Here is a 12759-nt window from a genome sequence, read left to right on the forward strand (position 1 = left end):
TTCGTGCACCTGCTGTGTATTTGATGTCAACTGCTGTTTTATTGTGTCTGCAAAGAGAATATTATCTGAATAGAAAATAAATATCTGAATATGACAGAATATGGGTTGATCATCCTTTAATACAATGCATTAATTAACATAGATCTACACTCATGTTGACCTTCTATGGTAAATAATGAAAATTTAACGTCCCTGAATGAAGTTGGGTGAAATGTTCCAAATAAGTTTTTGGAAATTATTGCCATAAACACACAGTGTATAATGCAGGTAGTTTCAGGTATTCATTCACTGGAAAAGAAGCCAAGAATGTCATTTGTAAGATTGTTGTTGTTAAACGTGCCATAGTTCGATTAAACATTTTTCTCATGATTAACATGTATTGTCAGGCATAAACCCCTTTTTTAAAAGTTAGTTTCATAGTTATAAAAAAACGACCAAGATTCTAAGTAATTTTGTAACAAATGCATTGTGATTATAGAGCAAATGTGTCTGCATATAATTTCCGAATAATTTTGCAATGAGAACAATAAATCAAGAGATTTTTCTAGCTTAATACGATATTTGGCTATTGATAATTTTGTATCAGGATTTTTCTACAGAAAACCAACATTAATTAACAGTTTTAACTAAATCTATGAAATCTTGTCTGATCACTGATACAAAACTCAAAGTTGTCATTCCAGGCACATTCTTAATAATATGAATTTCAGTTTATCATTTTGCCAACAACATCAACAAACTTAATTCAACTATATTAGTCTCTAATATCTATACGATAAAACACTCTCTACATCACCCAATATGCTTCTTCATCTTTGACAAGATCAAGATGATAAAGGACATTCAGTGTACAGACTTTCTTACCGTTTGTTCAGCAGCAACAAGTCCCATTCTGAGGTTGCTTGCTTGCTTTTAGATTCTCTGGTCCTTGCAGCCAGACACAGGCTCTTGCAACACTGCAGCGGGTTGTGTTCTAAGGTTGTCAATAATCCTTAAAATCTTTTGAAGTTGTCTCTGTAGATTTGACTATATCGTTCACAACAGCCAGGCCTATAAAACAAGAGATTATTGGTGCAATGTTATGTGAAATTAGCCTTATTACCAAAAGAGGCTAATAAGATTGTTAAATATTTACATTATATTGAGTTAATTCTTTCAAAGACTTTGACAATCCAGTGTGCCCAATATCAGACACAAAAGTTTTGCTAATCAATAATGATTTGGGATTGAGGAATTCAATGCCAATTGTGAGATGGGCAAAAGTTGGAAAGTACATGCATAAAGCAAGGCCTACATAGAATTAGGTAAGATGATGAGATAAAGTAAGAATTTCTAGCCTTTAAAATACATAAATGATCACCACTAACATACTGGATAATAGTGAAGATATTGGCTTTAAGAATTCACTAACAAAAGAATCCCTTTATCAGTAGAGTCTATGTTGTCATCTTACTCTAAAGGTGGTACCAGGAATCTCAAACTGGTAATTAGCAATAGATGCCCATAAGAAACTCGAACTATTATGGATAATATCTAGTTGACTTTAGTTATTGTAAAAGTGACAAAAATTGCATCTATGTACCAGATATGTATAACAGGACATTGACTGTCAAGTCAAAGAATTTCTTAGCTTAAATCAAGGAAATGATATGATGTGACAAACCAGGGCCTCAAGAGAGAGATTAATTCTAGCCATTCATGCCCATTTTTTGGTAACAACAAAACATTAGAATCCAATGTTGTACTGTCTATCATTAACATTCTTGATCATGTATTTTCTTACACCTAACTTGGAGTACATTAACATTGTCATTAGTAAAAGTATGGATCAATGATTAGTTAAATTTGAACCCAATGTGGTCATAGCCTGATAATTAGTTGCATTGGCATATAAATTATCCTTTTAACTAAAATATGTCACAGCCACTCTTAGGCAGCTAAGCTTCCAGAAAAGGATACTTCCTTATAATTTCATAAAACCTTTGAAAAAGAATCTGAGCATGAACAACTGAAACTGCTTCCATTTCTATGAAATGAGGTTTTTAGATTCTTGAAAAACACTTCATATCTTATTACAGTAAAGAGCAGCAAGGCATTTGCTTTTTCATTACATGGTTGGTTCGTTGGTTTTAGATTGCACTGCATATAGCTGGACACGGGCTCTTGCGTTGGCAGCCCATAAGTGGGATAAGGATGTGAAGGAGGTAGTTATATATGTGAAAGAGGAAGGTTATACAGGGATGATGATGGGATGAACGGGAAAGGATGAAAGCATCATGACAACCATGGAAGGAGTCCAAAGCTAAGGTGAGGTGCCGCAAAGCAGACATTGTCACCCAAACCTGGTTCCTCTTCGGTCCTGGAGAAATTTTATCTTTTCTTATCGTAATTCGAAAAGGGAATACGTTCATTACACCTCCAGTCAAAACCAACTATTGAAAGTCAACACAAAGAGATAGACTTGCAAAAATGTAATGATTCCACTTCCAAACATTATAATGATCAACTATCAAGCTAGACAAATTATCTTAGCTTTTACCTTGTTTGGAATTGTTAAATAATACCAGAATTACTTTCCTTATAGTATGAGGGCATTACCAAGTAACTAAATTAAATAAAAATCTATAATCAGTACCTCAACAACTAAGTATGAACAATATACCAATAGGCGAAGTTTATTATTGCATTGAAGGAGACACACATTAGATCCTACAGGAAGAATAGGTCATGTGAAAAGAATGTTTTGTCTTTCAAAAGATCTGAGAGAGCAAATATCATAATGGGCTCAACCTTTTAGTACTCCCCTACCCTGGAATATTTGTATCAAGAGACACGGACCACATTGCTCAAGACATTTAGAAAAACACTTCACATACACTGGAAATATATGCCATTAAATTCACAATGATGAAAAAGGGGCAGAATCAGCTGCTATATTAGTTTTTGTCACAAAAAGTTAAGTCCCCTGTTAAATTCACTAGACTATAATTTTAAGAGAACTAATTCACAAATTTGGAAATATTCAGCATGAATATTTGCCAATTCGGTCAAATTCACTGAAACTTATACAGTAACCAAGTGGGAACCAAAACAAACTAGTGTCTTCTTAAGTGGACAGAAGATTTGAAGTAGGGACAAGCCAATCACACTTTAAAACAGGTCCTCTAATCTGCTAGAATATTCTGCTACAGAAATCCAACAGGAATACCAAGTTTGGTCAAAATTGGCACAATAGGTTTTTGTGTAAAGTTGTTCACAAATAAACAAACAGGGATGAATAAACAACCTACTAAAAATCTTCGATTCTGGCGAAGGCAATAACACATGGGAAATAACAGATCCCTAAAGATTAGGTACTGACAAAACTTAGCAACTAAAATGACGCACTTACCATACTGCTTGTGATGAACCCGTTGTGGGTGTCCAATTGTAGGTAGTCCAGTTGTGGGGTTTCAGTTGTGAAGAATTCAGTTGTATGAGTCCGGTATCATTGGAATACTTTGATTTCTGACTTCTAGCAGTTTTTTGTTGGTTATTAAGCAGCTACCTGCAACAGTTTAATCATTAATTTCTTGAAACTGGATTACTTATCGTGGGCTTAAAGGTACACTTATGAATTTGCCTTGATTTTGTCTAACAAAGACTCAAGACGACGATTTATGTACGAACAGATTAGCCAGTTGAACAAGGTACTGAACAACAATTGAAGAATGAATATTGGCTTATAACATTGTTATCTTCAATAAATTAAATGCTTATAATTACATGTGGAAAAACAAACTTGAAAAAACGTTAGCATTACATGAAATGACAATCTATCAACTTTCAATACTAATCAAAATATTCTCATCCTGGTTTAACAGCTATGTCAAAAGCTAGACGAATTACTGACAGTGTTCTTTTAACAAAACAAGACGTAAGGCAAATTTATCCCTAGAAGACATTACCAAGTGGGGCAATTTAATAAAAAATAATAGAAGCTGACTTTTAGAAACAAATTCTAGAGTACACACACTGTTGAGTGTCAAAAGAATTCTTGGATACATGCTTTAGCATTAAACCTCTTGCTACTTTATAACTATATAAATTTCCGTCTAATATAGGCCTATGCCATCTTTGCTTCCAACAAGCCTTCAATAACATCAATATCCAAACCTGGATAAAAGCAAAATCAAGTTAAGGCTATCTAAAATCATATTGATACTTCCTTGTTAATAAATTATGTGCTACCATAGCAAGAGCCATATCTCTGTTAATGAAACTGAGGGGGTAAAAGTTATTGGAATTGAGGGGGGCTTAAAATTAATGCAACTGAGTGGGCATAAAAGTTAATGCAACTGAAGGGGAGTAAAAATTACAGTAACTGAAGAGTCATAAAAATCAATGCAATAGAGGGGCTGTAAAAGTTAATGTAACTGAGCCGTGTAAAAGTTGATGCGACTTAGAGGGAATAAAAGTTATGTAACTTAGGGAGAAAAAGTTAAGGTAACTTAGGGGGTAAAAACGTTAATGTAAGGGGGGGGGGGCATTAAAAGTTAATGTGACATATGGGGCATTAAAAGGTAATGTAACTTAGGGGGCATAAAAGTTAATGAAACTTGGGGGACACTAAAAGCAAATGTGACACAGGGGGCCTCAAAAATTAATGTAACTTAGGGGGGCATAAAAGTTAATGTAACTGAGGGGGTGTAGAAGTTAATTCAACTTAAGGGGCATAAAAGTAAATGTAACTTAAGGGGCATAAAAGTTAATGTAACTTAGGGGGAATAAAAAAAAATAAAGGCTTTTCTCAGATGGAAAATAAATTCAACTTCAAAATCACGAAAACTTACCTCAATATCAAATTTTCCATCTTGTTGGTGAGGTGAGATTCGAGACACATCGACAAACTTGCATCAAAATTAAATTCATTACGATACATCTCCAGTATATACAAAGTCAATTCGATACAACCCAAGGGATATTATCATTATTATTATTGGTAATCTAGAACTAATAAGAATACCAAAAAAGTGAAATAAATTAAATAAATTTAGAAATAATTTTTATTTTCCCTAACATACAAACCTGGAGCTATTTATAGGGTATTACTTTCGGCAACGCTGAAAAACAGCCAAGACAATTTTAGTGAGGGATTATTACCCCATCCCCTAGTTAGCAGGAGGGGGTTGGGGTAGACTGGCTACCCCACTAACTCACACCTGTCGGTTGAGTAACCACTTTTGCTTACTGGCAGGACTTCTAGGGGGACAGAGTGGCGGGCCAATTTGTATAAATAGCTCCAGGTTTGTATGTTAGGAGAAATACAAATTACTTCCAAATTTGTTATTTGTTCCGACACAGATACAAACCTTCGCTATTTATAGGGTGAATTACTCTTAGGAGGGAGGAAGTTCTACCAACTGGCCTTGGTCATGACCTGGGGTTCCCTCTAATTGATCTTTGATCTAATTAGTAGGAACCCTACCCTCGGTAAGATAAAAGTAGTTACGAGGTAACTCGATGATAGCAGCCTGCAGAAGCTTGTGAGAGAGAGACTCGTGGCTTGTCTTTACATAGGAACTCGAGGATAAGCATGAATTCTAAGACATATCCAATACCCTCCCTCACGAGGTATTGGTGACGTAACAAAAGTATTTATTCATACTCAGGATGCACAAGGGAAATGAATCTTACCTGCAGAGCGGAGAGGTCAGCTATGCTTCAGTCTTGCGGAGCTGTTTGGCAAGGGGGGAGAAGGAGAAAGAAAGAAGGGAGCCAGACATTCTTTTCATTCACCCCAGACTAACCCGGGTAACCTCAGCCCTTAACCCTCTGCTACTTGTCCTTCAAGGAGCCTGAGGCATTAGATCATTTGTTTTGCAGCCACCACAGGACCAATGGAGAAGGTTTCCATGCTCCTGTGGGTTACGTCTTTCAGGTAGTGGGCTGTGAAGGTCGTCTGACGCTCCCACACGCCCGCTTGCAATACCTGTACCACAGAAAAACTCTTCTTGAACGCCAGATACGTTGCAATGCCTCTTGACTTCATGTGCTCTGGGTCGGTTGGACAGAGGAGGATCTGGATATAGAGCTTATCCAGGAGGAAATTGTATTCCTCGTGACCCTCCTCTTGACCTTTCCCGTGCTGACAAAAAGTGCTTGTACACGGGGGCGAGCTTTTGCTGTTGTTCTTAAGTAACACCTCTAACTCCTTACTGGACATAGTAACAGTTGGTCTGGATCTTCGGTTACAGAACGAAGAGAGACAATTTGAAATGGGCAGAACCTGGAGTCCGGCACACCCGGATTTTAAGTCTTGGCTACAAACTCAGGGCCGTAGTTGAGGATTACTTTCCCCCATCTCCTAGAGTGGGAGACATCAGCAGATAGACCATGAAGTTCACAGACTCTCTTGGCAGAACCCAGAGCGAGCAGAAACACAGTCTTCCACGTGAGGTGGCGATCGGAGGCCTGGCGTAGTGGTTCATAGGGGACGCCCTTCAGAAACCTGAGGACCCAAACCACATTCCAAGGGGGAGGTCTTAGCCCTGCCTGGGGACAAGTAAGCTCGTAACTACGTATGAGCAAAGAAAGTTCCAATGAGGAGGAAATATAGACTTCTTTCAGTCTAAAGGCGAGACTCAAGGCTGAGCGGTAGCCTTTGACTGCCGAGACCGAGAGAAGCATTTCTTCCTGAAGTTATACAAGAAACTCCGCTATAGTTGGAACAGAGGCATCGAGGGGAGAGATACCCCTCCCACAACACCAACCACAGAGTACTGAACACTTCGCCCGGTAGACTACCACTGTGGATCTACTGAGGTGTCCAGCCATTCTTTTCGCAACCGGTTGCGAAAAGCCTCTCTGTCTGAGAAGGTGCTGGATAGTCTCCAGGCGTGAAGTCGAAGCGAAGCTATGGCTTTGTGGAAGATGTTGGCATGTGGTTTTTGAGGAGGTCGTGCTGTGGAGGGAACTCCCTCGGGAGCTCCGTGAGGAGATGCAGAAGGTCCGGGAACCATTCTGCTTGATGCCATAGTGGAGCTATCAGGGTCATTTGTTGCTTGCTCGTACCTGGTTGAGGACTTTTCTCATCAGACAGAACGGGGGAATCGCGTAAGCTTCCAGGTTTATCCACCGTTGTTGGAAAGCATCTTGCCAAAGAGCTTGGGGATCCGGGACTGGGGAGCAGTACAATGGGAGCCTGAAATTCAGGGCCGTTGCGAACAGATCCACAGTCAGGGAACCCCACAAAGTCAGGACTTTGTTGGCTATAAGATGATTCAAAGACCACTCGGTACCAACTATATGAGTCACTCTGCTTAGCTTGTCTGCTAGCAATTCCGCTTGCCCGGAATGAAGCGAGCTGATAGAGTCGCCGAGTTGTCCTCTGCCCATCCGAGTATCTCTACTGCAAGATGGCACAGCAGCTGCGAAAAGGTACCGCCCTTTTTGCTTAGATAAGCTACTAACGTGGTGTTGTCGCTCATCAACACCATGGAGTGGCCCCCAGGACCTGGTGGATCTTTTCGAGGGCCAGAAAGGCTGCCCTCATCTCTAAGAGATTTATGTGCTGGTACCTTTCGGATTCGGACCATTGGCTGGAGATGTAAGGGTGCAGCAAGTGAGCCCCCCACCATTCTTTTGATGCATCCGAAAAAAGCATCAATTCCGGGGGAGAGACGAGAAGATCGACCCCTTTGCAGAGGTTCGGCTCCGCCAGCCACCACCTGAGGTCCGACTGTTCCTCTAGCCCTATGCAGACTAGGTGATCCCGGGAATCGGAGTGTTGGTTCCACTGGGATTTTAGTTGCCACTGGAGGGATCTTATCCTGAGGCGACTGTTGGGGACCAGTTGGCACTGAGAAGGCAAAGCCAATACTGCGCTGGGAGCTCTTCCCGACTGAGGAAGACCTGTGCTATCTCCCTCAGTCTCTGGATCCTTTCGTCTGATGGAAACGCTTTGTGCCTTAGGGTGTCTAATTGCATGCCTAGGTACACCATTCTTGAGAGGGGAGCAGTTGAGACTTCGAGGTTTACCACAATCCCCAGATCCTGGCAAAACCTTAGAAGCTTGTCTCGGTGGCGGAGAAGGGCCGCCTCCTAGTCTGCCAGAATCAGCCAGTCGTCCAAGTATCTTAGGGGACAGATGCCGACTCTGTGAGCCCAAGATGATACTGGGGCGAATACTCTCGTGAATATCAGGGGTACTGTGGAAAGACCGAAACACAGTACCCTGATCTGTTAATGCTTCCAATTGAAGCTGAATCTCAGATACTTCCTGGAAGACAGGTGAATTGGGATCTGGAAGTATGCGTCCTTTAGATCTAGAATGCACAAGAAGTCCTGGGGTCTTATCGCTTGTCTGACTGTGTCAGCCGTCTCCATCCTGAAAGGTGTCTGTTTGACAAACCTGTTCAGGGCCGAGAAGTCGATGACTGGTCTCCAGTCTCCAGATGCCTTTTTCACAAGAAAGAGTCGACTGTGGAAGCTTGGGGACCCGTCGAAGACCTCCTGGAGAGCATCCTTCTCCATCATGGACTGGCCTTCTGCCCTGAGGGCAAACTCCTGTGCGGATCCCTTCGCACAGGAGTTCAATGGATTCGGCATTCGAGTCAGTGGAGGGAGAGAGAGCGTGAACGGGATACGATACCCTGAACGAATCACCTCGACCGTCCAGGGTTCGGCCGCATGGAGAAGCCACCTCTGCCAGCGGCTTAGCAGGCATCCCCCCACAGGTGGGAAAATGGGAGGATTGCCTGTCTTATTGGGACCGGCCTCGGCCGGATCCCTTCTTACCCTTTCCTCCACGAAAGGACTTTTTGCTGTGAAAAGCCTGCTTCGCACCCTTTTTACCCTGCTGTTTTGGGTCCCTTTTTGGTTGCGGGTTTTGCTGTGCTTTACGCTGTGGCTGAGAGGGTAAGGTCTAGCTGTTAAGACCTTTAGGATGAGGGAGTCCTGACTGGACTTCCTCCACCTCTCTGCCACCCGCTCGACATCCTTGGGGTGGAACAAAGAATTGCCCTCCAAAGGAGCATTTCTCAGTCTCGCTACTTCGGCCTGAGGGAGATGTCTAAGGAACTTGCCTATGACGGCAACACTCCTCTTCAGGATAGTGTTGGCCCAAAGGTTCACTACCTGATGGGAGAGGAACTTGATGGCCCAAGTGCCAGACAATAGGAAAGTCTCCAAAGACTTCCTGGAGGACTCCCGAGACAGGTCCTTAGACCGCATCAGTTGTCCTAAGGATCCTAGCCAGAACTCCAGCCATGAAGTAGCCTGCATGGCATACTTCGCCATCTTCTCCTGGTTCAGGATTTCGGAGGCCGAAAAGGAGACTGGGAGTCCCGTAAGTTTCTTGAAGGGTGTGCCCTTCGAGAGTGCCTCTATACAGTGGTCGAGATGCAGCGTTTGAAGAGATTCCCCGAGGATCTCGTAGTACCTCCTCTGAAACACATACGGAGGAGGTAGGAGCTTGTATGACGAGCTGGAGTGGAGAGAAGAGGTGGACCCAGTTGCCTGGGACACTGCCTTACTGTTTGGCACTCTTATTATTATTATCATCATTATTACTAGCCAAGCTACAACTTTAGTTGGAAAAGCAAGATGCTATAAGCCCAAGGGCTCCAACAGGGAAAAATAGCCCAGTGAGGAAAGGAAATAAGGAAATAAATAAATGATGAGAATAAATTAACAATATATCATTCTAAAAACAGTAACAGCGTCAAAACAGATATGTCCTATATAAACTATTAACATCAAAGTCATATAAACTATAAAGATACTCATGTCAGCCTGGTCAACATAAAAACATTTGCTCCGACTTTGAACTTTTGAAGTTCTACTGATTCAACTACCCGGTTAGGAAGATCATTCCACAACTTGGTAACAGCTGGAATAAAACTTCTAGAATACTGTGTAGTATTGAGCCTCATGATGGAAAAGGCCTGGCTATTAGAATTAACTGTCTGCCTAGTATTACGAACAGGATAGAATTGTCCAGGGAGATCTGAATGTAAAGGATGGTCAGAGTTATGAAAAATCTTATGCAACATGCATAAAGAACTAATTGAACGACAGTGCCAAAGATTAATATCTAGATCAGGAATAAGAAATTTAATAGACCATAAGTTTCTGTCCAACAAATTAAGATGAGAATCAGCAGCTGAATACCAGACAGGAGAACAATACTCAAAACAAGGTAGAATGAAAGAATTAAAACACTTCTTCAGAATAGATTGATCATCAAAAATCTTGTAAGACTTTCTCAATGAACAAAATTTTTGTGCAATTGAAGACAGACCTAATGTGTTTCTCAAAAGTGTATTTGCTGTCGAGAATCACAACTAAAATTTTAAAAGTCATAGAAATTTAAAGAAACATTATCAATACTGAGATCCGGATGTTGAGGAGCCACCGTCCTTGACCTACTTACAATCATACTTTGAGTTTTGTTAGGATTCAACTTCATACCCCATAATTTGCACCAAGCACTAATTTTAGCTAAATCTCTATTAAGGGATTCACCAACCCCAGATCTACATTCAGGGGATGGAATTGATGCAAAGAGAGTAGCATCATCTGCATATGCAACAAGCTTGTTTTCTGGGACAAACCACATGTCATGTGTATATAGTATGAAAAGTAATGGGCCAAGAACACTACCCTGTGGAACACCGGATATCACATTCCTATACTCACTATGGTGCCTATCAACAACAACTCTTTATCTATTACTTATGATTACCTTCAGCAAACCTATTAAGACGTTTTGCCAGAAGACGTTCAAAAACTTTACATAATATGGGAGTTATGGAAATTGGGCGGTAATCAGTGGGACTTGAGCTACCACAAACACAACCCCTTTGACCAGGGCAAAGCTGCACTGGTCCTTTGAGGTTTGTGAGTGCCGTAGAACTGGTCAAGGACCATTTCTTTTCCATCTAGAGGGGCTGCTGATGGATCTGGAAGTCCATTGATGGAACGGATGCAGGCTAGGACCTGCCAAAAGGCGTGTTCCGACTCCTTCCTCTCCTCCTCCGTAAGCTTAGGGCTAGCGGCTGCTGACAGAGCGTCGTCCTCGAGATCGCTCTGCCCTTCCACGTCAGAGCTCTCATTCATAGGAGCCCGGAGTGGGTCGAAGTCGTCAACTGGATAGACTGGGGATAGGGAGATTGCCGAGGAGGTGCTCACTTCCGGCTGCCTGGGAGGCAGTGAGGAACGAAGCCTGGCTGAGGTTTTGGGGATGGTGGACAAATCCTTCGGTTCTCTCCCACGAGGCCGGAGGTCCTCTGTCCCCAAGGGCCTAGAGGACTCCGTGGGCTTACAAGTGGAATGCGAGTCCATTGCCGTACGGGGTGAGTCCCGTCCGGTCGCAGGTCGTGCCTCCTTAGACACTATCTCGACCAGTGAGGGACGGAAGGAGTCTCCATAGGAAGTAACCCTATCCTCCTTGGGGGGCAAAGGACGAATCGCTTTCCTTTTCCCCTTTGGTCTGGCCTGTGGCATCTTGAACTGCAAGGCGCTACCCTGAGGTTCATGCCTAATCTCCTCCAGAGGTCTTTTACGAGGGGATGACCGTCTCCCCTTGCCAGAAGGCCCCGCCTGTGCGGAATCTTCCGAACTCCTAGGATTGGAGGGAGGAGAGGACCCTGGGAAGAGAGGAGGCGATAAAGGGATCCTAGGTGTGTCACCTAAGGACTGGGAGTGGGGAACGACTCCTTTCATGGCTTGGCGCATTACATTGAATAAGGCGCTAAGCCACAGGGGGTCACGGCCTCCCGAGGAACTAAGGGGGAGGTCCTTAGTAGGGCACTGCTCCCTGGGTTTAAGAACCTGGGCAGGTTTCCAAACCCTCTTGTCTGAGGGAGGCTTCCCTACAGGCAAGATCGGCCTACCCTTAGGGAAAGGATCTGGGCTCGGTCGCGCAGGCGACTGATGTCTCTGTTGAAGCCTAAGGGGCTTGAGAGACTGATTGTGAGGGCCAAGATGGTCGTGCGCTCATGCGCCAAACTGTTGGTAGGCGGAAGAATGCTCATGCGCGTGCCCTTCCCGATTGTGCGCACCTTTTTCGTGCTCGTGGCGCACATAAGGTTGTTGGCGCGCGTGGCGCGCAGTAGGTAGTTCGCGCATGGCGCGCAGTAGGTAGTTCGCGCATGGCGCGCAGTAGGTAGTTCGCGCATGGCGCGCAGTAGGTAGTTCGCGCATGGCGCGCAGTAGGTAGTTCGCGCATGGCGCGCAGTAGGTAGTTCGCGCATGGCGCGCAGTAGGTAGTTCGCGCATGGCGCGCAGTAGGTAGTTCGCGCATGGCGCGCAGTAGGTAGTTCGCGCATGGCGCGCAGTAGGTAGTTCGCGCATGGCGCGCAGTAGGTAGTTCGCGCATGGCGCGCAGTAGGCGGTGCGCGCGAACAGGTTGTTCGAGCGCATGGCGAGCAACAGGATGTTCATGCATATGATGCGCCATAGGATAAACCCGCGCGCCATGTTCACCATTTTGTTTGCATGCGACAAGTTGGTCATGCGCGCGAGAGCTCTCAGGTTGGTGAGAGAACTCACTGCTACACTCACTCGAAGGTTCACGATAGCTTGTGTTGTGTGAGCACGAACGATCAACACAACGAGAGTTTGAAAACTCTTAGTCATAAAAAGAATGACTATGGTCACGAGAACCCGAAGTCCAGTGTGAACTGTGTTGCGCGAACCCGAAGGATCAATGCAACGAGAAACCAAAGTTTCTCTGTCACGAAACACCGAAGTGTTAGCATGACTAAAGTTATGAGC

General features: G+C 43.4%; 1 long non-coding RNA gene across 2 annotated transcripts in view; it reads right to left on the minus strand.

The window, feature by feature from the left end:
- Positions 1-868: 868 nt before the first annotated feature.
- LOC137628988 (uncharacterized) overlaps positions 869-12759 on the minus strand; it is a 36840-nt gene continuing 24949 nt past the window's right edge. For both annotated transcript variants that reach the window (XR_011041421.1, XR_011041420.1), the window contains exons 3-5: positions 4833-4992; positions 3392-3547; positions 869-1050 (exon numbers count right to left, since the gene is read on the minus strand). This is a non-coding gene — a long non-coding RNA (uncharacterized lncRNA). The remainder of the gene's footprint in view (positions 1051-3391; positions 3548-4832; positions 4993-12759) is intronic.

Source organism: Palaemon carinicauda, chromosome 37 (genome assembly GCF_036898095.1).
Source record: "Palaemon carinicauda isolate YSFRI2023 chromosome 37, ASM3689809v2, whole genome shotgun sequence".
Classification (NCBI taxonomy): Eukaryota; Metazoa; Arthropoda; class Malacostraca; order Decapoda; family Palaemonidae; genus Palaemon; species Palaemon carinicauda.